The sequence below is a fragment of the Neopsephotus bourkii genome, unplaced genomic scaffold (assembly GCF_033783945.1).
Source record: "Neopsephotus bourkii isolate Nb327-2 ecotype Australia unplaced genomic scaffold, CSIRO-AGI_Nbou_v1 NB_1376, whole genome shotgun sequence".
NCBI lineage: Eukaryota > Metazoa > Chordata > Aves > Psittaciformes > Psittacidae > Neopsephotus > Neopsephotus bourkii.
Genome location: NW_026901855.1, coordinates 2,962,231 through 2,987,312, shown reverse-complemented (window position 1 = coordinate 2,987,312; position 25,082 = coordinate 2,962,231). Strand labels below are relative to the sequence as shown.

General features: G+C 42.6%; 1 long non-coding RNA gene across 1 annotated transcript in view; it reads left to right on the top strand.

Annotated features, from left to right (window-relative positions):
• Nucleotides 1–24,700, top strand: part of LOC133219868 (uncharacterized) — an 86,748-nt gene extending 62,048 nt beyond the window's left edge. The window contains exon 2 of the long non-coding RNA XR_009727551.1: nt 24,467–24,700. This is a non-coding gene — a long non-coding RNA (uncharacterized LOC133219868). The remainder of the gene's footprint in view (nt 1–24,466) is intronic.
• The last annotated feature ends 382 nt before the right edge of the window (nt 24,701–25,082 follow it).

Genomic DNA, 25,082 nt, shown 5'->3' with positions numbered 1-25,082 from the left:
CATTGCTGTGGCTTTCAGGTATGTCTCACCCAGACAGTACGTCATTCTTTGATGTAGTGTATTGATACAATAATGATATTTCTAACTTGAACCCTAATGATGTGTTTTTAATGACAACTTCCTAGTATTGTCCATACTGGAGATTTTATGTACTGCTACAGAGGTACTTGAATAGGATCCTCTGTTGCAGGCCACCAGATGAGATGGGCCCCAGTTGGGTTTTCATGCATAATGTTGAATGTGAAGAGGAGGATGTTTATGTGGCTGGCATGGCTATAAAGAAACTAGAAATCTAAAGAAAATGAGACCTTGGGGTACAGCATTTTTGTTTGGATCTACACATTGCAGTGCAGTATTCTTGCCAACTAAAGACACACGTTTCTTTGCAGCTATATGTGAATTTGTTGGGATATGGGATGGACCTTTTCCACTGGCCCTTTACAGCCAGGCTGTTTTTAGCAGTGTAATTCCACTGTGAATTCTGATGGCCATAGTCCAGATTTTTCCACTTCTGATCACTGCTGTGCTGGGGGGTTTTGCCTGTATGTAAATGATGGCACAGGGACCAAGGCAGAAGTAAATCTAGTCTTCTGTTTTGTCCTTAAGTGATGGTACAGTTTTTAGAAGTAGCAAATAGCTACCCAAATGGTTTTGTTACAGAGACAGGGAGTAAAACGAATATGAAGAATAGGGGGGAAGATATGGACCAAAAGAGGTGGGGTAAAGAAGATGGGAGTCCAGAAAGACAGAAAAATTGATAAATAAAAAAAAAAAGAGAAGTGACTAAAGCAAGAGAGGAGAGAAGGAGATTCTCTCCTGATTAGAATTCATGAACTCCATTCTTACATTAAGTCTATATATGACACCTGGCCTTTAATGTGAAGCTGCCTACGAGCATTAAAAATTAAAAGCAGAAGGTAGGATCCATCCATCTCGGGCAGCGCTGCTCCCCTCCTATCTGAGCTCTGCACAAAGCTATTACACATTGATAAATTATTTTGGGTAATAGCTGAGATATTACATTGTTTCTGAGTGAAGGTAAAATCTCTCCATGACATGGGCATTTATCAGGAGCGCATTTCATCCTATTTATTATGGCTGAGACGAGATCGCAGGCTGCGGGCAGAGCTGGCATGTCGTGCTGATCACCTCCCCCATCGCCTCCCTTCCCTCTGTCACTTGGATGATGGGATATTGATGGAGCTCATGACAAGTTAATTATTAACTAAAGATATGCAGTTCACCTCTGCCAGGGGAGGGGGCATAGTGGAGAGCAATGATAGTTCTTAAAAAAATAAATATATCCATAGTATCTCAGGATTCTCCTCTCCACCTTTATCTCACTTCTATCTGTGATATTTTACAACCCCCCAAATACATCAGGTAGGTTATTTGAATTCCAGTATGGTCTAGAAGGCCAACAGAAATGGAAGAACCTCTAAAAACTTTAGATCTTGTTCAAGAAGTTTCCACAAAAGTTTCTCTCTATTGGTTTGGCATTGGAAGTAAGTAAGGGCAAATTTTCACTGTTCACTGAGTAAAAATGACTTCTCTACCTCTTGAAAGGGCCAGAAAGCAGACCCACGGAATTTTGATTCTGTCCCATAAATGAATGCTTGCTTTATTTGTAAAGAAGGGATACCCTGACATCCTCTGAATATTTTAGCTATTCCTTTCCACTGAGTGCTGGATGTTCCCCTGAAGGTTAGCTGGTTTTGCGGGACAGAGGGAAGAGGGCAATGGTCATATAAACAATGCTTGCTTGCTTCTTCGTCTGAGCTTCTAGGCTAAACAAAGTGAGTTTGCAACGAATGATGGACTGTCTCATATTTGCATCCTGGTAATCTTGCTCATTGAGGGAGACAGCTGCTGTATGTGAACCTTTGGGTTATAGTATCAGATACACTTAGGTATAACAAATGAGTTGCTCAGTTGATTGGCTGTGGACTGAGTAGTCCTTCAGTCAGCAGCATTCACTTTGCAGTAACAGAGCCAGTCAGTACTACCTCATGGCTGTGCACAAGGAGTTAGTGTCTCAGCCAAACTAGTGCCTTACTTATTTTGCAGAGAAAATGGCAGAGAGTTGCATTGGGAAGTTTTCCTGTTGGCAGCCTCATCAGGAAGGCTGAGGTGCAAATGGTCCTCTGACTAATTCTGCGGTTTGTTGACTAGGTTGGAGACAAGTCAGTAAAAATGCATTCAGATGACAGAGGTAACTAGGGTACCTTTATAGGCTAAGCTGCTTCTGGTTTGTCCATAAGCTGTCTTAGCAATTATGTTGGTCAGTTCTAAAAGAAAGAAGCCACTGCTGTAAGCCACCATGACAGTGGCCATTTAGAAGGTAATTGCAAGGGAAAAAATCCCAGTCTAACAAAGGAGTTATACTCTCCACATGGTCTGTAGCAAGACCTGCCTAGTGAATTTTCACCACTTGAGAGTCCTTCAGGAAAAACTAAGTGTGTTTGCTTTTTAAAACCCAAGATGCTCTAGATGCCAGTTTAAAACTAAAAGCGTGCCAAATTTCACGCAGGTTGGATTTGAAGCATTTAGCTCATTTAGGCCCTGTCTACCTCACTTCCCTGAAGAAAGCGTAAGATTATTACTTCAGGATTATGGCCTGTAATCTTTGAAATTTTTCATAAAATGAAGTTTCTGCTTTTGTCCTGCTTGTGTTTTCAAGTGCCATATCTGAAATGCCAAGTCAGCTGGGACCCAAAGGTAAAAGCAATAGGTCTCCCATGGGCTTAAAAAAACACCCACAAGATTGGTGTTTCTGCAACAAACTGGTCTCCCCAGAGGCAAACTTCAAATACTTCATTCTTTTCAACCTGAAGTATTCTGGAACTTTGTGACAGCTGCTGTGTGTTCTCTGTTTATTCTATTCTATTTCAATGCTCTTGCATTGAAATTGCTGTGTATAAAAGTAAAACTTTCAGTTTTCATTTGCTTCAACTTTGGCTTTCTGAAATCTCTGAAGATCTAGATGCTTGCTATCAAAGGTATGAGAAGGAGAGATGGGACTGGAATCCCAGGTACAGATAAAGAGCACAGTTTGAAACATGGTGGGTAGATTAACTATCTAAACTCCAAGTAAGAAACTACCCATCACTCCAGTAAGGCTAATCTCTCTGTCCTTGTCTGGTCATAGTGATCAGTTTGCCCTCTACTTAATATAATGAAATATATAATAAAAATGTATTAACAACTGTGAACCACCCTCATCCCCTTTCCAACCACCCCCCCCCCCCCCCCCCCGGGATCTTCCAAGGTTAGAGGATGTGCAGTATACTCACCTCAAAGAAAATGCACCTTCACTACCTTTAAACTTTTATTGCACACCTTGTCTTTGCCTGTTGCTTCTCTTGCAGCTGCTTTTTAATCTGGGCTTTGGACTGCAGTCCCTGCCTGCACAGTGTAGCTGTGTTGACATCACTGACAAAATACTAATGGTGTAATACCTGGTGGACCTATTTGTCTTCCAAAACCACCTTTCTGGTGAATTTTATGATAACCACATCAGGCTTCTAAAACTTGTAAATTTGTGTTCAGGAGGTCTGGGCACTGACGCTGTCTGTGACTCCTTCAAGGCAGAGACTCCATCATTGTTTCCAAGCAGCCTGCCCACCTACTGGTTTTGATAATGACAGTGCTTATAGCTTTTCTCTAGTTTTTTACCGTACTTGGACTTTCCTCCTAAACACCTCATAACTCATGCCGTAGTTACCTATTCAAAGAATTATATAATACTAACTTATACTAACAAAGGTAGTAACAGGAGTTCAGTGCTACCAGGTTGTTCATGTAGCACACAGTTCTATAGTAGTATGAATTAGGAGGCAATGGAAATGGGATTGCTCTGCTTGAACTTGGAGATCATTACATTTATAGAAGAAGCATTGAAAGCCCATATGAAAAAGGCCTGTACTGAGAGACTGTAATAGAATAACTTTTGTTGAGGTCCATCTTCTCATTTGGAAAAGTACCTATCCATAACATTCATGTCTTCTGGCATAAAGATGATGATGTGTGGTTATACTACCTGCTGGCTACAGAAATATAAGAAATATGAGTTATATTTACATTAGCTTTACTAGAATTAGCTCAATCTTAAATGTGGCTCAGTGTGATTTAACTGAACTGTACCTAGGAGAGTATACTCAGGATGGTCGCAGAGGAGATGTCATAGGGCACACAGTAGCAGCAAATCAGACAGATACCATTCATCAGAACATGGCTCCTTCACAAGAGCTAGAACTGAATGTGCAGTTTAACCAATGTTGTGTCCTGTAATATGTGATAGAATTTACACTGAATGTAAGCTGTGTCAGGCAAGCAGCCTGTTTGTTCAGCAAGGCTTTATGGCTGTGCTGCCTATATGGGAGGTCATGTGTGGATGTGATATGTCAGATCTGGTGTCCTTTACTAACCTGATACCTTGTCTTTTGCTGTGACTGACACAACATGAGTTGAGAAGGTACAGGGACTCCTGGCAGGGCATAGTTAAGAAACAGCTGGACTGTGGGGTCACATCTGCTGAGACTGCATATGTAGAAATTGTCTTCTTGTTCAGGTGTGTGTTCACACCAACCAACATAAGTCTAGATATGTCCTTATACCTGCCTTATCCTTTTCAGTTGTGCCTAGCTCCTGGCATTAGTAACAGGTGAGGTGAAGGTTGCACCAGGAAATTACTTTGTCATCTTTTAATTTCAGTGAATAACCCTTTCTTTTTATATTCTAGTTCTAGACTATTGTCGATAACAGGACAACTCCTGTCTTGTCTGTTCTTATATTTTATTTCTCAGAATTCTCAGCAATTTGTTCTGCATGTTTTTCTCACTTATAAAGGGAGGCAGCAGAAACCTGGCTGGTGTGTCTACTGTGGTACCTTTTGTCTTTTGTATTCCCTGAACAAACTGGCAAAACCACTTAATTCTTCAAATCTTTCCCTGTGATCCACTTCAGTATTCTGATGCTTTTAGGGAAAAAATCCCAACAAAACAGGTGTCAATGGGAAACTTGATACTTACTCGTACTTATTTGTCCTACAATTTTTTATTGAAAGTGTGTCTTTATATGAGTTTTTCTTAAAATCATCTACTCACTTGTGGCAAGTCTGCCTCTGTGTGTCACCTCCTTTCTGTCACTTGCTTCAGTCTTGCCTGTTGTCTCACCTGAGTCTTCGTATGGATTTAGGTGTTACACTGAATAGTGAGACCTTGAGCCTGTGGGAGGTGTGGTGGCTTTGGGTGGTAATGTAAAAGAAATCATTCCTAGTAATAACTGGATGTGCTCTAGGCCAGAAATGTTGCTGCTTTCCAAACATGGCAAACACATGCACAAACGCTGCTAGCCATGAGATACCCCTGTGCTTGTTCCGTATTCATGCAAGCACTGCACACACATGTACCCCACCACCGCATAAATGGAAGATCTTATTCCATATGCTCCCAGGTCAACCCTGAGAAACAGTTGAAGCAGCTCAGAGAAGCACAAAGAAACATAAAGAGTTAATCCCACAGTAATTGGAAGGGGGGGGGGGGGGGAAGTGAACAGTGTAATGGAAGGGTGAAGAGTTCCCATAAACCCATTGCCTCAGCTCAGAGAACCTGCTAAGGGGCAGTGGTCAGAGAGAAACAGAAGGAGAGAGAGAGATATCAAGTGTAGTAATCAGAATGAAAAATGGAGCTCCGGTTACTTTAAACAAGAGCTAATTTATCACGAGAACGAGTGGATAAGTAGCTGAGTTTCAGGCATTCAGTAAGTTCCCCGTTCTGCTCCAAAAATTATTCCACCCCTGTCTCCATGCTCCCATAAATCATCCCCTTCTTCACTTCTGCTCCGATTACCAATTACTCCTGCCTACTACACGCTTTCCCCTGCCCGACACAATCTGATGGGGCCCTGCCTTTTAATTTTACGAATGCTTTTTTTCTTCTTGCTTCTCAGCTTCCCGTCCCTGCTGCTCCCCTCCCCAGCTTCTTTCTACATCTTTGTTTCCCTTTCCCCTCCTCACCTACTTTTTTCTTTTCTGAATGTGAAGAACGGGAGGGCAGTAATGCGTTCTGGCACCTCCCCCCATGAGGTTGACTGAGCTGAAGGAGACGAATAGAAATTAATTATTTTCCCCAAGCTGAACTCTCTTTGGGTTTGTGAGTCTTGTCCCTAAGCACATGACAAATTCTAGATCCAGTACAGCTGTACCAAAGGTGTAAGTCTTGTTCTTGAGAGGATGTGTTGCTTTTTGTTGAGTCTTTGAAGGTAAACAAAGTGTTTTTCTGTTTTTCCCTTTTTCTTTATTGTACACAGAGCTTTTTTGAGCTGCACAGCTGCAGGCAGGGGAACTTTAATTTCTATTGTAGTGTGTTGTTTTTCTGCATATGCTTCACTAGTGCTGATGTTTGCACTGGAGCGGTTCTAGCATGGCTGTCACACAAATATGGAGGCACTGATACGGGCCCCACCCCTGAGAATTCAGACTAGATGAACAAAAGAAACTTTTGTTGCCTTCATTGATTCCATACACCAAGCCAGCTTAAACCAAGCTTGCTATAACGAGCAAATATCAGCATTAGGAGAATGTGTTGATTTTACTGATATAGCTATACCTTTCTAATATAAAAGCCTTTGATACTACTTGTGGATGGTATTCTAGTGTAACATAAGTCTGGTGCAGTATTTAGATGCTGTATGGATACGCACATGGATTGCATATGTAAGAATCCTGAAACTGTATTTCAAACTCAAAGAATTGGCATGTTTGCATTGTTTTGCTTATATGTTGTTTCACAATATAAATTATTGCTGAATGTTTGTACTAGCTGCAGTTCGAGCACTTGAAATCACTGTCATGTTTATCAGTTCAGCATAGAGGCAACAGATCTGTTTGATTTCAGTAAAATAGTTTTTTTAGGCTTCATTAATTGATTCTTAAATAGCCTGTGGATATTAAAAAAGGTTGAGGAGTGCTAACTTGCACAAATCTAATGGATGCTGGCAAATCCTAAATTGGAAGAGCCATCCCAGCTGAAGAGAAAGGTTTATGCAGGTCATCAGTCTAACCTAATGTGCACAGAGCTGTTATTTCTACCTGTAAGATATTCAACCAAATTGTCATGAGGCTTACTGAATCTAAAAAGACAAAACTCCCTTGCCCTGCTGAGAACAGGGTAGGCAAAGTGACAGCTCTGCAGAGAAAGCAGTTGTCCAGAGCTGATTTTTGTGCAGGATAATGGATGGAGGAGATGGATTACCAGGTGATAAATCACACAATGGAATTGGCTGGTGCCAGAACCCATGAGCGAGGAGATAGCTGGCATGCTCTGCAGTGGGTATGGCCATCTCCATCTGAGGAGCTGTAGCCTTTATGTATGAGTTAACAGGAGTTAATTATAGTGCAGCTTCTTGACATAAGGCCTTTAAAGCAAAACAAGGGTGACAAAGGGAACACGTGAGTTTATTTGGTAGTTTATCTTTTTTTCTTTTCAGGAAAAGGGTAAAGGAAATCCTCTGTGTTCTCATTTTCCCTCTTCATTCTCATTTAATCTTTATTTTCATTCTTTAAAGCGCTTACTGTTATTTTCTGACCAAGAAGTATCACAGGCATCTTTCAGTAAAGAAATAAAGGAGCTAACTGAGCATGACTCAAGTCATTCCTATCCCACATGATTCATATACACTCCCTCTGTCCTGTCAGGCAAAGAATGGTTGCTGGCACTTACTATGTAACTCGGCAATCAATAATACTACTCCACATCACCCTAAAGACCAATGATACTCTGAGCTCTGTGTACACTGGGCTGGGCAATCTATACATAAGAGAGTGACTTGGAGTGGGTGGAAAATTGGCTTCATCCTACAGCATCTTCCTGTGGACCAAAAGACATTATTGTGTTGGGCACTGTTAAGTGCATCCAAAAAGTGTGCAGTGGTGGACTCCACATTTGAAAGAATTTTCTAGGAAGAGCAATACAAGGCAATTCTTAATTCTGCTATTGAGTGCATACATGAAAATAAAGCCTAAAAAGAGAACCATGCTTCTGAGATGCAGGGGAAGCTGCTGGCTCAAAGTCAAAACTTGTCAAGGATGAAGTGTATTTTGTTTGCCTGTCTTTAATAATAATACTTTTTATCATTAAAAAAACAATGAAGAAAGACGACTCTCTGCCATAAGGAAGGATACCATGTTTTCAGGTGTTCAGCAGTGGGCTGACATAGCAGTGGAAACTGTTATAACAGAAACTGAATTATGAAGACAGGCTGAGAAAGTTGGGGCTGTTCAGCCTGGAGAAGAGAAGGCTGCGTGGAGACCTCATAGCAGGCTTCCAGTATCTGAAGGGGGCCTATAGGCATGCTGGGGAGGTACTCTTCATTAGGGACTGTAGTGACAGGACAAGGAGTAATGGGTTAAAACTTAAACAGGGGAAGTTTATATTGGATGTAAGGAGGAAATTCTTTCCTGTTAGGGTGGTGAGGCACTGGAATAGGTTGCCCAGGGAGGTTGTGAATGCTCCATCCCTGGCAGTGTTCAAGACCAGGTTGGATGAAGCCTTGGGTGATATGGTTTAATGTGAGGTGTCCCTGCCCATGGCGGGGGGGTTGGAACTAGATGATCTAAATGTCTTTTCCAACCCTAACTATTCTATGATTCTATGATTCCTGACTTGGGAGTATCCCATTCTCTGCTGTGTATATCCTTCTGTGTAGTCATGAAGATGACAATGGTGATCGTCTTTTGCTAGAGCTTTGAAGGAAAGTTGCTGGCAAAGAATCAGAGAGGGAAGCTACACAAATGGTTCTTGTGCAAGGTGTTTTCAACATGTCCTATTTCCTGTAGCAAAAGTAGAGCTTGTGCAGCTCCCTAGCAGGCTCAGGAGGAGCTGGGAGCCCCCAGATTGTTAGTGAGAGCAAATCTTTCAATTCATTTTTTTCAGGACAATAGTCCATAGACACATAAACTTCATCCCAAAGTTTTGGGTATAATCTCTAAAGCCTTGTGTGACTTGGGACTTCTTTAGTAATTGTAACCTGACACTGATGTTTTTAATAATGTAAAGGATTTTACTGAACATTGGCAAAGTCATCTGTTATTTGTGGAATTAGCCCATAACTTGTTTCATGACTTGTAGGGCAACTGAGATTTCATGCTTGTAGGGCAACTCTGTAATATGGTCACTGGGTTAGTATCTGAAACACCAGCGGCCTTGTTAGGCTCGACATATATTTTCTAATGTCATTTTGAAAAGGTAGTTCAGTAGTAGATTCCAGCTGGCTCCTCCCAGGCACCTGGCATATACCAAACCCGAACACATCAGATCCACTACCATGCTATGCTATTACATTGTTAAAAACTCAGTGAGTGATTTAATGTTCAGAGATTACTCTAGAAAACCCTACTATTTCACAGCAGTCTCTTTCTAAAGAAAGAGGCAGTGACCTTAGCTTGCCTTGAATCAGGCTTTTTTAAACTTCCATTTTTAGATGCTCTGACAGCTCCACTGGCGGGGAAAGAGCTTTTAAAGATTTTCTAGTTGCTGGTTTCAGGATTTGGATGCTAGAAATCACTGTTTGCTTCCTGCTTGTGTTTTTCTGGAAAAATACTGATACGGTGTCAAGGCAGTAAGTAAACGTGCATGGTCTGAGTCCAAGCAGAGGCACAGAACAGTCTGAAACCTGGCAGAGTTGTGTAAGACTGCAGGGTGAGACTTCTGGGCTTGCCCCACATCATCTTCCTTTGAATCGTGTTAGGTAGCTTCCCCAGGGCCCCCCTTACAAGGAACAAGGGCCCTGTGTTCTCTTTACTACCTCCCAACCATCTATGTGACACCAGCTGTCCTTTCCCTGCTTGAAACAGTACTGACTCTGTTAGCTGGGAGCAAGAGCAAATCTGGGAGCTTTAGTGGTAGAATCCTACTGAGTCTGAAGTAGAATAATTTATTATATATATATTTTTTTTTAATTCACAACTGATGTGGGGGAATGGATGTAGCTGAGGCTTCCTTTGCAGAGCAGCTATGGCAAGAGCAACGGCTATCAGTGCTTCTCCCTGCTGCCTGTTCTCCATACTGTCACCCTGCCTGTGACACCCCTTTTCTCAGGAGTCTGGAGAGAAGGTTTCTCCCTCCCAGCCCCTATGGGTGCATGTTTGTGCTCCAGGAACGGGTCTGAGAGTTTCCTATTTGGTCCACCGAAGGATGGTAGGCCTTGCTTAAGTGACTGGATGTTTATGATACTATCACTGTGGGAAAGGATCCTTCCTATATCAAGAGATCTTCAGGCTATATTAATGTTTCATGCCACATCCTCTGTGTCTTGAAAATAGTCTTAGTGAGGAAGGTTATCATGGGGCTTTTTAACCAATCCCCTCATATGTCCGTCACATCAAAGAAACCAATTAGGCTGTGCTGCCTGCTTGCCTAAACCTCACTTAGAAGAGAAAGGAGCTGGCAGGATTAGGGATGCACTGGGAGAGAGGGATTTCAGAATCCCTGCCTGGAAGACACTGGTATCCTTTTCAGTTCTTTTGTTTTTCAGTGACAGTGTCATCAGTGTAAAGGAACAGGAAGGACTTAACACTTGAGCTGCCTAAAGCATTTGGTTTGAATGACTAATCTAATGCAGTCAGTCTTTTCCCAACCCAGCACTTATTTGTCAATTATTAATTAGCTGTCATTGAATTTTCCAGATAATACTGTATACTTTTGATTTTTCTGTGAGAATACTTCTATAAAGAAGCACACTTCAGTCCCCTGCAGGAGGAAATGGAGTTAATGTGGGTTCTGAGGAAAGGGTTTCTTCAAGCATAGAGCAAGATGTGTGCTTGCAGAAGGTTTTAGGACAGTGAGGCACAGAGGGGCAAGTGGATTTCAGAAGTAATACTCTAGTTTATTAAATTTTTTTTATGTAGCATTTTCTGGAAGTTGATTCTGGGATTTCTTGTGTGACATGATGAATACAAGTGTAACACTGACCTTTCTAGAGCAGCAGAGTTTAGCTCTGTTCTGAAAAGTGATCACAAGTCTTTTATTAATGGAGAGTATTGGGTTACCCCAGATAATGGGGAAAATGGAAAATAGATTTCTGAAAACTGTCTTTGAATATGTTACCTTCTGTTAGCAGTTAGGTAGAGTTAACCTCACTCACTCTGGAATCAAAAAGAAGCATTTGTGATCTTTTACTTTGTAACTCAATTGAGGCAGCAGGGCCTTAGGGAAGGGTGCAGGATTCTGTTCCTCCCTTACCGACTGAATGGGTCCAATCTGTGACTTCCCACAACACAGGTGGAAGGAGGCAGGAGAAGAATTGCATTGTGCCTGTAGCGTTAGTCCGGGTGAGGCATTATTTAAGCAGTAGAATATTTCTTACTGAGAAAGCACAAGGAATCAGAATACAGCATAATTTTGTGAGACCTGGTAGAGTTTACTCATGACAAGTAATGATAACCTTATAAAACCAAGCACATCATGTTTGGAGTCGTTAGGCTCCAAGTACTCATACCTTCCCTTCCCCTATGGTTTTAGCCACCATTTCAATTATGGAAGTACAGGAGAGGCAAATAGATGCGTGTTTACACTGCAGTATGCACATATATACACGCACTGATGGCCAAATATTTTCAATAGAAACCATTCACATGGTGCATCAGAGCCCAGCTCTAGTGACCTTACAGGTCCTATGGGGCTCATCTGTATCTTCTGCAGTAAAAGCCTCCAGGGCTTATGGCAACCGGCTTTCAACTTCTGGTGAGGAAAGATTTTAAGCCTGTGTAGCTTCCAGGGAAGTAGCTGGTGTTTTCAGGTACTCGATACTATTTTGCATTGAACCTTAGCTAGATTTTGGAGTACCCTGGCTATTTATGTGCTTATTAATGAAGATGTTCTGGGTAGGTCTTTTTCATTCCTTTTAATGGATGTGTCTGGATTTTTATGGTAAAATACATCCTGTAGATTAACAGATAAATGTTTACTGCAATTACTTCAAATACTCCTTGTGATTCACAGTACAAAAGTGTGATGATTCGGTTTACCAACAGTGTACCTAATTCAGCTTGCTTTCTTGAGTCTTTCCTGCTGTGTTAGGGCATTTCTCAGACCACCTACTAAGCTGCATTTTTATTGTTATTAAATGCCTCCATTCCTAGGTGCTAGAAATCTGTCCTCTTTAATTCCAGGCACTGGTATCTGTGGAGAATGCTTTTTTGTATTAGCTCAAAACAAGAAGAGGCTGGATTAAAAAAAAAAAAAAAAGAGGATTACAAAGAGTCTGGTTATGCTGCTGAGGCCCAGAAGAGTGTGTAAGAAAATACACTATTGTAGTAAAGAGACCACTGCATATCACCATTGCTCCCTCCAACAAGGGGACAGAATTACCTACCTTTGTGCCATAAACCATACACTATTAGCAGGCAAGAGGGATTTTGCTCTAGCTTGTACAGTAGGTTCGTTCTCTTAAAGGAAAAAGACCTGCACAACAGGAAAAGAAGATGAGATAAAAAGCAATGAGATAGCTGTCTCTGATAAGATAACTGGCTAGAGCTTGTTTATCACAAGCTCAGAAAATCATTAGATAAGGTGCCGCATGGTGATTAGCGGAGGAATCATAAGGGAGGCTAAAGGCGGGGACAGCAACAGGTAGTGCTGAAAGGGGAAGTATTATGCTGAAAGGAGGCTTTTCGCAGGTCTTGTCTTCACCATTAACGGCCTTGGCCAAATGACCAGTATGGTGCTGATGAAAGGTCCGAAACCAGGAGACATTTCCAGCATATAGATGTTTCCAGTAAAGAAATGGAACTATTGCGCAATAGTCCAAAAGCCTGGTATGACCACTCCTGAAATAGCACATACAATTTACCAGTATCCCAGAAATACAGGTATGAATTGGAACAGAGCACAGAAAAGTACTAGGATGACCAGTGATATGGGGAATCTGCTTTACAGGGTATTAAGAGCTTTGCTAGTTCAGTCAAGCAAAATGAGGAAAGAGGGATATGATTTCTGTCTATAAATACATCAAACCACAAAACCCTCAAGAGAGAGAACAGCTATTTAAGCTTAAGGACAATGTTGGCACAAGAACAAATGGGTATAAATTGGCTGAGAATAAATTAGTCTGGAAATTAAATGAAGGTTTCTAACCATCAGAAAGAGAAGTGAGGTTCTGTAACATCCTTCCAAGGGAAAAGAAACAGAATGGATTTTAAGATGGAGCCTGACCTTTTATGAAAGGACTTCTGCAATTATGCTGGTAGCAGGAAGAGAGTGGACTACATGACCAAGGAGTCTGTTCCAGTCTGTGCTCCCACCTTGCTCCCCTTCCCTCACCCTATGCCGTGCCCCTTCTCTTTCTTGGTACTCTGAATTCCACCTGCTCCTGCTGTAAAGGCACCATGGACCCCTTATCAGAATTCTGCATTGCAATAGGTTGTTTTTAATCCTCCCCATATCTCCCCTATTTTTTTTTCCTTGCCGAGCTTGCTGGGCTGTAATGTTTCCCTTTGTGTAATCCATCACAGACACAATGTCGCTTGTGCAAATTAAAATGCACCTTGGAATAATAAAAAAGGGGCTTTTTTTTTTTTTTTTTTTCTTCCTTCCCAGCAGCAGTTCCTCAACACCAACCATTTGTCTCTGGGAAGAAATTCAAGAATGTTAACCCTGTGTGTGCTCCTGTGGGGTACACAGCACCTCCTGTGGGAACCACACTTAATGGAGAGCTATTCAGTGGAGCAACCTGCCTTGAGCTGTGGACCTTGTAGATAGCTGGAACTGAAATCCACTTCTTTCCTCATGAACACATTGATGATAGGGTCCATCTGTGTGAATAAGTGAAAGGTCCTCTGTATCTGGGCAAAGAGGTACAACCAAGGAAAACTACATAGCAAACCATGTGGTGATCCACAGAACTCAAACAAATAGCCTGAGTTGAGCATTGAACAGTGGGACGTTTAGAAAGAATCGCTAGGAACTATTTGAGTGATAAAAGAGTCAGCAGGCTATTCCATACTGCTGTACAGTTATGGAGGCTATAATTGGCCTTTAGGTCAGGCACTGGTCACTTGTGATTTAGAAATAAAGCTACAATGAACTATTACCGAATGAATTCCATCCTTGCTGAGACAGTGCATGTAAAAGGTTAAGTCAAGGACAGGATTTTATTTCTTCATTCTTTCATTTGGGAGGAGGGTGTGAATTTCTCCTCAGTGGCACATAAATTCTGCGAAGTTAAATACACATTTTAAAAATCTGTTGTATGTGACAAGAAAGGTCTAGAATTGGACTGAGAGGTACTAGAGGATATGAGTGCTTGGCCGTAGAGAGGACAGGGCATTGCACAGCTATCCTAGCTGGAATGACACGGGAATAGCAGTGGTGATGGTAGACCAAGACCAACTGCATTCCCTGTGGAGGAGCACTGGTGCTTGGATATAAAATGCTTCCGTAAGATCATCACTGAGGGACAAAACATCTTTACGATCTGTGGCATAGGCTTTTGGTTTATGGCTTAGGCTTTCAGCTTATGGCTTAGGCTTTCATACATCCTAGATTTTTCTCAGACACGGGTATTTTTCTTACTTCCCTAAACAACTGCTTCACCCAGACTTTCACTCCCTTCATGGGTGTTGTTTTATTTACAACCAGTAAAGATCTCCAACAGGACCAGTATTCCTTACTTCCAAACTCCTCTTTTGCTCCTAGTTTTCCAGTTCAGGAGCCTGCTAGGCTGCTCAGTGCATGGCCTTATTGGGAACTAATGTTAGCATTGCTGCAGTAAGACTCATATTGCTTTCCATATCAGGTATAGGTCTTGAAACATCCACTTTGACTTGGGGAGAAATCATGTCCCCAGACCCGGAGCTAGACTAAGCCATGAAGAATGCAGAAAGACAGCTGATGTGTGAGGGGGGAAAAGGGCCAAGCCCAGTATGAAAAATGCAACTCAAAGCTTCAGGTATCTGGCAGAGGAGGTATCTTCATTGTTATTAATCCTTACTTGAAATAGAAGGCCAGGAGTGGTTAAACAAATGGTCACGTATCCAGCAGTGGAGAAATGCGCAGGCATGCTGAATATCATTAGTTAGGTTACCAGAGGAAGCTCTTTTCTCTTTGTGTGGGCCTGATTTTGCCCTAATTCCAGCAGCCTCAGCCATTTTACTGTGCTATAGAGGCTGGGTGGCTGCCTGGAATTTACTCTGTAGAGCAGCAAATTCTACTTCTATAATGGGCTGCTCTACTCTTCATTTTTTCAGGGGTCCCAAACAAATGACAAAATCCTAAGAGACTGTTTCTTTTCAGTTTACTATTTTTTCCAGTTCTTCCTACTTTGAGTCTTGCTGTTTCTAAGCTTCATCCTTATCATCTGAAAGGAATTAATTCCAAGTTTGATCTCTGCTCAGAGTTCTTGGTGCCAAAGAAGTAGTGCTCTTTTCTTAGTGTCATTGTCTTCTTTAATCTCCTTCTTATAATACAAATATAATTCAAGACCCATAATTTTTCTGGTAAACTTTCTATTTCCAGTAGGTGCATAGAAGATTTTAATTCCTTCAAGCCTCGTTTCCAAATGAAACAAGGCTCAGGTGATTGCACTGGCTGTCACTGTACATATTTTTTCACTCATTCCTCACAATAACTTTTGAACCTTTCACCCCCAGTTTAATTTAACTGAAAGAGATGCAGAGATCTTAAATGTGCCAGTTCCCAACAGTTTCCCTGGACAGAGAAAACAGTCAGTGTCTGCACTGAAGTTTTCCTAACCTCATTCCTTGTTAGATGGACAAGACAGTGCTGCAAAAAGAGTGCCTGAATGTCCTAGCTGTGGGGAAAACTGATTGGAGTTCACCTGTTTTTACGTGCAGCATAGTAAATTCAGCACAAGGCATAAATACATAGTGGGATTCATTCATTCTACTGCTCACAAAGGTACTTTTAATGGGTTCAGTGGATGGTTTCAGGATTCCTCAGACATCTCACTTCTACCTGGTGTGTGAATTTGTACATTCCTTTTTACTGCCTTCTTCCAGGTTGGACTTACATTTTCTGTTGCGTTTTGTCACATGAGATAACTCATTCATGCCTGACTGCAAAGGCCTTTTCCATTGAACATTCTCATTTCCCCCATTTTGATTGTGTTCTTCAGCGTAGGGTGTATTTAGCAAAGCAATTAATTCTGTTTAAATTTCTGTGTCTGTGGCCACCCTTCACAGCAGGAGGGAAAGCAGCCAGCAGTCCAAAGAGCCAAAAGAAGACAAGCTCAAGCTGGTGTCGCAGAGCCTTCTTGCTTGATGGGACCTACAGAGCTGCTTGCAGTGAGATAGGGAGGATGCGTACCTAGTTCATGGACAGTGTGGTGGTTAAGTATGTGAGCTGCTAGAGGGTTTAGATCATCTTGAGAGAGAACATTCACAAAACAAAGAGATTGCAAACAATATGGAGAGTAGGGACTTGTGAAAGCCCGTGTTTGAATCCTTGCTGTGTTTGACCTTGGAAGTCAAACACACTTCCCTTACAGTGTCTCAGTTTCCCCAGATGCAAACCCAGAACAGTAACAGCTGTCTATGTCCCTTGCCATTAGCAGAGGAAGATAGCAAGTGTTTGTCAGGGGAAGAATCATCAAGTATTACTACTCTTCTGTTAAGGAGAACTGGAGTTTAACAGGAATGATTTTCCAGCACCACCTAATACTGAGAAGAATGGTCTGCCAGGCCAGTAGTACTTGAGAGTCCTCCTGCTACATGCACATATGTTCACTGAGTGTCATGTTTTCTGTTTGATTGTATGCCCAAAGGGACAGCTTTGGGCATAGAAGGAGATGACTGGGAGCTGTAAAAGCAAAACCAGGCATGACACTCCATCTCATTCTTAATTCTGCACTGACCATTAATCTTTTCCTCACTGCCAAGTCTTGGACAAAGACAGGAGGGCAACTACAGTAATTCATTGAACCTGCTCCTCACAGAGACTGACAGAAGGGATTGCTTTTGCCTCCTTGCCTTCACCAACTACTGTTATTGCTCTGATGACCTCTTCCTGTGAAGAAGAGGTAAACCCCACGAAGGGGGCTTTATGCTCATCTGCAGGGAGGCAAAGCTTTCTGTGGAGTCTGAATCTGGGGGAGCACTGTGAAGGGGATTAGATACCGTGGTCTTCATCTTCTGGATGGTTTGTTCCTTTCTGTGTTAAGCTAGTGTCCTCACAATACTCTTTGGTAACTACTAGGGCTGTGTGGGAAGAAGTCCAGCTAGGACTCTCCGGTCCACATCCTCTTACAGCATTGCTGCGCTGGCATCCAGCACTACCTGACATGACCCTGTCTATTGAATTCAGTGCACTGTGGAGCAGCTGCAGCTCTTAGCTAAGTGGAGAGAAATGACTAACCCTTTATTATCCCCTGTCCTCTTCTACAGGAACCCTGGGAAGATGAATTGGTCTGTTGACTGAGAGCAGAAGTAACTTGATAGTTGTGCACTTCTCTGGAAAGCAACTACACTGCCCTGTGCCCATGTCTTGTTATGTGCTGGCTTCATTGCTCTGACAGCATGAAAGATGTTTGGTTTTGTTCCTAATGCTGTTATCATTTATCATCCTCTTGTAAAGCCAGAACCTGCTACTCACCAGCCCTCCCTCTATGCTAGGTTTTCTGCTCCCCTTCCACTCCTGCCCCAGCAGGGAAACAGCTTGTATGCCAGAAACAGTCTTTCCACTGGGTACTAGAAAAGAGAGAGCATCCTTTCTGCTCCCCAAAGTGGCTGCTGTGATGTATGGTGATGGTTGACTGGGTTTCAGCTCTTGAGCTTTGGAGGAGCAACTCCAGTCACGGAGTAGAGAGCTGATGGTAACTTTAGCTGATAGCTGATCTTTATCTCATAGAGACAGTAGTTGGTCCTCAATCTGGGGAGCTCTCATACAGCTGGTGCCTGTGGAAGGACATAAGTATTCAAATGCTAGAGATAGAGAAAGGGGTGTGGTATGCAAAATTCCTACCCTTCAACTCTGTGTAAGTCCCTCAAAGCTGCCTGCGCTGCCTGTGTCAAAGCTGCCTGTGCCAGAGCTGTGGAATATATGGGGCTAAAACATAACTGAAAGAGCATCCTGCCATCTTCTGTCTTGTGTCCATGTCCTAAAATAATCCTCTTAGTGGTTTAGAAGTGCATGCATTACAAATCTGCAGCTGGGTTCGTGGCAACATCTCTGATTTTAAGCTCCTTATGGACCAGGTTGACCCTGCACTATTTAGGTGTTTTGTAGGAGAGCAAAAATTACTCTTCACTGACTGGCATATCTGGGTGGTACTTCTCATACAAACTCTTTGCAACTCTCTATTGCCTGCCAGATGGAAGTGCAATGCTGGGAACTTTTGGATGAAGTCAGCTCCCTAACACAGCACTAGCTTTGCTCTTGCTAGGCTCAGAAGGATTTTGATATGGATTGGACTCCAAGCAGAAGCCTGTTCTGGTATGGAATTTTCCAGTAAGCAGAATGATCTCACTCCATGGGCAGGCTGTCATCATTGCCTATGCATCTGACAGAGCTGCCAGCATTAGACCCTTACTGTCCTTATTTATAGAGCAATATAAATGTTCTAAGCACTTTACAGATACATAAAGAGAAGATTCCCACTCAGCAAAGTTCTGACGGCAACTCAGATGTACAGGAGTCATGGGACAATAGCTCAAGTTCTGAGCAAGGCAGACACGGTGGGAGAGGAGCTCAGGGCAGAAGTCTTTGCAACAGGACACTGTGAGAAGAGGGAAACTGTTGGCAACAGTTTGATACAGGAATCAGGTGTGGCTGAGTGGCCAAGGTGATGATGGGAGAAGCTGAGAGGTGGCAAGCTTCGGAGTTAACTAGGAAGAGAAGGGGAAAGTGTAAGCAGTAAAACTGCTATCAATGCATGGATGAAAAGCAAGCTAACTAGCAGGGCTCCATTCTTTTTCTGCTCCCAGCAGGGAGAACATCTGCATTATCCCCAGTCTCCTTCTCCTACTGTTCTTGCTGCTGAGAAAGAGAGGAAATAATGTTAATGACTACCATTAGCAGTACTTACTGTCCATCTGCCAGGAAGGGATTAGGGCTACATTTGCCAGAGAAGTCAACTTGTGGTTGGTACTACTCACTCCTGCCAGGGCCTTGCCTTCTTGGCTAGTGCCTGAAAACCATTCCCATGCAGTCACAGGTGTTTCTTCCTCAGTGGCTGTCAGGGCCTGTGTTGTAATGTGTCTCTGTCCTCCTTTATGATGTGCTAAGCAAATCCTTGCATGCTGTATGCAACTCTGGTTTCCGGTGTCAGCCTGTGAGTCCAGCTGTGACTATATGTGTCCAGAGGCTGGAGGCAGGCCCCTATTTTAGGTACCTCTAAGCTTAACAGCAGCAGAGTTGCATTTGATTTTTTTACCTCTGTTTTATGGATCCATGTTCCCCTGTGAAGAGAAGTTACAGGCTGCAAGTCAGCAATGTTTCCTGTCCAAATCGGTGCATGTCATCTGTGCTGACCTTCCTCTGTAAGCCTGCTGGTGATTGTGGAAGAGGGTTGCAAGGTTTTGCTTTTTTAGTCTGTGGTAATGGGCAATGACTGCTAGACAGAAAGACACCCTTGTCCTCCCCCCTCCGCTCCCCCTCTGACTTTGTTCCCTGCTTGGGGCTAAGCACTTCTGCTGCCTTTTATTAATCTTCTCCTGGGACAGCACCATCAGTGGCCCATCAGCATGCCACATGCCCTCAGTTACTAGCCTTAACTTGATTAGGGCAGTGAGGAGTGACTTACAGGGGAAACTCTTCTCCACAGGCAGTATTTGCATACAGTGATTGATGCTGATATGTCCTCTAAACACATTCACATTTTGCATTTTAAACAAAGCAATTGCTGTAGAACTGCTCCCTGTCACTCAGTGGGATTCCCAGTGCCAGCACAGGACATACCTTCCCTTTCTTAAAATGGCCTCTCTCTTTCCCAAAGAGGACTCTCATGTGGGGTGAAGAGAAGGTCACTGACTCTACCTTATGGTTTGGAGGAGAAGAGACAGAAGCTTGCTGCATGTCTTTGCTTGTGAAGTTGCTTGTGGACAGTTCTGGGCTGAGTGGACAGTGTTGAACAGTCAATGGGCTTTCCACCAAGGTCAAGCTTGAATGGGATATGTAGTGTGAAGCCTCCCGGGCTTCCTTCGAACAGTCCTTCCTGGTCAGGCTCCCCCCTGCCATCCACCAGAACCTCTCCGTCTTGGGAATACATGAGCTGGCTGGCACCCATGCAGACCTAAATATACGTGGGTATTGTATTATGCATGTGTACAATATATATGTATGTATTATATGTATATATTATGTGTATACACACGCATGTATATAAAAAAATCCACCTTGCAAATTGTCCAAAGCAGCAAAAGATTCCATGTTTTCCTCCAGCTTCTACTGGGATTTTTTTTTGGCAGGATGTGTCCGAGTGAACCTCTGATTTGGAGGTAGTGTCCTGAGCCACTTCTTTCTCTAAGGAGAGTGTGCAAGGGTGCAAGGGAGGAAATGGGTGAGTTTAACTTCTGTTTGAAGGAAGAGGAGGAGGAACAAAATTGAATCTATGGTGATACTGCTGGTATTGCAGCTTTCTCAGCAAAGGCGGCAGTTGTTTTATCTTCTTTATTACATCCTAAATGTATCCTTTCTTCCATAGCAAAAGGAATGTGCTCAGAAAGTAACCCTCTTTGAACAGCAGCAGGGACTTGCCTACCTGTAATTTAGGCTGCAGGGTTCCTTGGAGCAGGCACTCAGTGCCCATTTGTCCATAGAGTGCAGGGATCACTGAAGAGGTTAAATAAATAAAAATCATTTACGTAATATTGTCCAGAGGTCCCAGAAAGAGCATCTCCTAAATGGTGCAGGTGCCCTTTGCCTCCCAGGTGCTTCTGGCTTGCTGCACAGTGTGGTCTTAACGCTTCCAACACAATTCAGAGGTTTGTTGGCACAGTGCTCGAGTGAGACCCAGAAAAGTTTTGCTTAAACTTAGTAGGAAATACCTGTTTTCACCCATTTCTGTCATTAGTTTTTCATCTCTGTGCTTATCTCAGAGGACTTGCAATGTACTGCTGGTTGCCTATCTCATGTCAGGACCTTTGTGGTTTTGTAAAGCTAGGCTCTCCATTGTTGTGCTCATGTGGTCTGGCTCCACAGATGTGGGAGCCCCATGGAGAAGGTGGCCCTTACATCTCCTGCCACACCATATTAATTCCACAAATGTGACAAGCTCAGCTTTGCAAAGATAATATATTGCCTGTGTCTTCTTCTATTTAGTATTGTATTCAAATGGTCCACGCACTCAGAGATGTGGGCTGGGGAAATGGCTCTGCAGACTTCTTTGTCACTTGACTGGCAGCTGGCTTCCAGAAGTAATTATAGCTGTTCAGTGCTGAGGCACACCAAACCACTTGGGGATTAGTGAGGCATCAGGTGCACAGTGACTCAGAGGCAAGAACAGAGATGTTCCACTTCCCAGGCCGTAATGGCCATAAGCTTTATAAATCCACTTGGATTTGGGACTAAAGTGAAAAGAGAACATTGCGGTGACCTTGCAGAGGGTGCTCAAATTTTTCAGAGATCCAAACAGGGAAATCTAGACCTTAAAAGTTTGAAAGTGAATTGTATTGCCATCGTGTGGATACATGGAAGCTAAGGTCTACTCAGAAAAAAAATCTGGAACTCTCATTTCTTAGTTACAAAGGAAAACAAAGTCATGCCAGTTATGGAAGTTGTTAAATCAGAATGCTTAACAAAATGTGGAGTGGAATTATAATAACAATTTAACTATGGTGGTGACCAAATAAACACTGAAGTTAGTTTGATCAAAGTGATATGGGTAATAAGTATGAGTTCTAGTCTAATGTGTTCATTTAACGTCACTGCTTAGTGGCGTTTGGTGCTTAGAGAATGAGGTGTTAGAAACATTAAGTGCTTAAAAAATGAATATGCAAAATAGATACAGTAGTACAGGATCAGCATAATTCTTTGGTGCCTTCTTCAGGGTGGTGTTTCCAGACACCAGACTGCATGAAGAGATATTAGGTAAATATTTTATACTGAAGCACCAAAAATCCTGAACTAGTAGGGAGAGGATGGCTGGATGGGATTGCTTATTTCCAGGGAAAGAGTTTCCAGCCACAGAACCAAGACACCTGCTGGATCTGGATCATTTTTTTCAGTGTGTCTTGCCAAGGAAACTGAAGTCCTAAGACTCCATCTGGATCAGCCAATATATAAGGGTTCATGTAGAAAACTCTTTTAAAACGTTCTTATGCTACATGTTCTTCACATGGTAAAGCCCAGCTTACAGTACTTTAAGTGATTAGCCTCCTAGAATATGCAGTTCTCCTCTGTTAAGACTGGGACAAGTGAGGAGGTACCAGTGCTGGATCACTAGGACATTTGGTATGATTTCTGCTATTGCTGCTTTTCTCGGGAGTACCTGCAATGGCAGTACAGATATTACATGAATAAATACAAATACTGGCCTATGCAGTTTTTCCCAGGACAGAATTAGGTGGAATGGGGAAGGATGAAAAGCCATTTTTCTGTAGGACATAGCTAATGCAGAAGAGTAACAAGGAATGATCTAAGCAGGAGACTTAAGAATCAACAGGACATTCAAGGTAGTGACAAGCAGTGGAAATAGGGCAAGATCATGGAGCAAAACTAAATCAGTTCTTTGTGCCAGTCCTTTCCTGTGATTCTAATTTTACTTGATAATTCAATCAATTTACCAGATTCAAAGTAAAGCTCAGTGGTCTGTGAACCCATATGCCTTTTTTAGAACAACTTACAGCATTTGCTACCCTTCATTACTCCAGTAGAACAGTTGATTTTAATGAGAGAATTCATGGGTTTAGCAGTCCAGCCACTTCCATCCTAAAGCCCTGAAGTTCTCTTGGATGTACATGGTACACTGTGCTGGTGATTTGTTAGCAGGTTGTTCCTGCATCTGCTGTCCTGCCACTTCAGTCTCAGAAGGTGTCTCATCTTCATTACTTGGTAAGGGCAATTCTAGGAGAGAGGTGTCTCCAGCAGGTCTCTCTCTGGTGCAGTTTGGCACAGAAAAGCACTATTTTTTGATAGCTCGGTAAGTACTTGCCTTTAAGGCCTGCTTTAAGGCTGGCTTCTCCAAGACAGACTTTCCTGTGTGCTGCAGCAACACTTTCAGCCATCCCTTCTCCATAAAGAGTACAAGGAACGCATACAGGTTGAGCTGCATTTCAAAGATAACCATAGTTTTTGCTGCTGTACCTCCTGCTGGGAAGCAGACCCAGAACTTTCTTAACCCTGAATCTAACATCCCTTACTCCCTCTGCTTTGGATTCTTTGCTCCCAGCTATCAAACCCCAGATCTGGGGGTATAGGTTGAATTCTGCTTCTCAGCCAAAGAGATTATGATTCCCAGAGAACAGAGCATGCGGTGAGGGCATAAGAAATCTTTTGCTGATGGGAACAATACCTTTCAGCTTTTCTATTGGCTTTGAAGAGTGCAGGGCTCTGCTTGCCTTGTTCAGGCAGACTTTTCTTATCCCGAACAGCATTACTCTCTCATCTGGAAGTATGAAATATGCAGAGAAAACACATAAATGGCTGCCTGTCACCCCTCCTCTATGTGAGTCTGATCTAAGCTTCATTGATGTCTCCAGGAAGTCTTCAGCTTCGTTGATGCTGAAGCTCTGAATTGACACGTTCTCCTTTTCGCTATGTCTTCCCCCCCCACCCCTTTCCTTTACTATGGATACTTGCAAATCAGGAGAAATCATCTAAGATTACCTGTAGGAAGCAAAGGAGCAGAGTAGTCACATTGAGAGCTAGGGTGAGGGACAAGGTGACATTAATGTTAATGTCATTAACTGTTAGTGGTTGCTTCTTTCCTCTGTCAGGAGCATATTGGCCTCTCATCTGTGTAGTGCACTCTCACTGATGCAATGGCCGATGGTGAAGGTAGAGCAAAAATCTTCATGTCATGATTTTCTGCCAGGCTGACGAATGGGAAACAGGCAGTAAAGCTAGTTATGCCAACTAGTTGAGGAACAAATTGTATCATATACTTGTTTTCTTATACTTCTTATATAAACTCTTTTTCTTATACTTGCCCTGTTTCTCCCACTCTTTACTCCTTGAAAGCTCAAAATACATCTAGGCACAAAGGCAGGAACCTTTCTAGCCATGAGAAATGATCCAGGAGAAATAAGTGGTACCTATGGTGTGGACTGGCAGGGAAATAATATTATGCCCACATCTCCCCGCTCCCATTAAGAAGTGGAGGTTGGGGACTGTGAAGAGAGAAGAGAAAACAAGAGAGATTATTTTTGTAATGTGCTTAGTAGCAGCAACTGTGAAGCATAAAGCTACCTGTAAAGGGTATTTGACTCCTCAGCCAAGTCTGAAGCACAGAGGTGCTGCTTAATGTTCTTTTTGTGTTATCATTATATCATATTTTTCTCTCCTTTTTGTTCCAGAGATACTACGTGTTCCCGACCTAATGGGTAGCTGGTTATCTGATGAGTGCTCATGGAAGAGATTATTATCTCATTTCTCAATCACGGCTGGGAAGTCACCAGGACACTTTTGTGAAGGACATCTAGCCAGCTCTGCTCACCTTGTGAAGCATTGTCCCAGCACAGGTTAGCCCCTCTCCCTTTGGCATATCACAGCTGAGTTGCAGCTACTCATAGACATAGCCCAGATAGATAGTTTCTGTTGCAGTTTCTGTTCTTTGACTCTTATGATCTTTGAAAAGTGTAATGCTTCTCTGCCAGATGAATAGTTCATACAGGGCCAGACTCAGTGAAAAAGGCATTTGCTGTGATGACCTGTGTGAGAATAAATATAATCAGCAAAGTATGGAACCTGGTACCAAGGAGGTGACAACGTTTGCACTTAGCATGGTATCTCACTGACAGCTTGGGGGTAATTTATTTATTCCTCGTATTGGGATAAGTAATACACACACCTGTCAGGCAGCTGTAGGTAGACTACTGCTATCTTTATTTGTGAGAATGTCCAGAGCGTTGACAGGAGTAACTTAGCAACATATCCTGACATACAGGGCAATCACAAATTCCAGAATTAGCC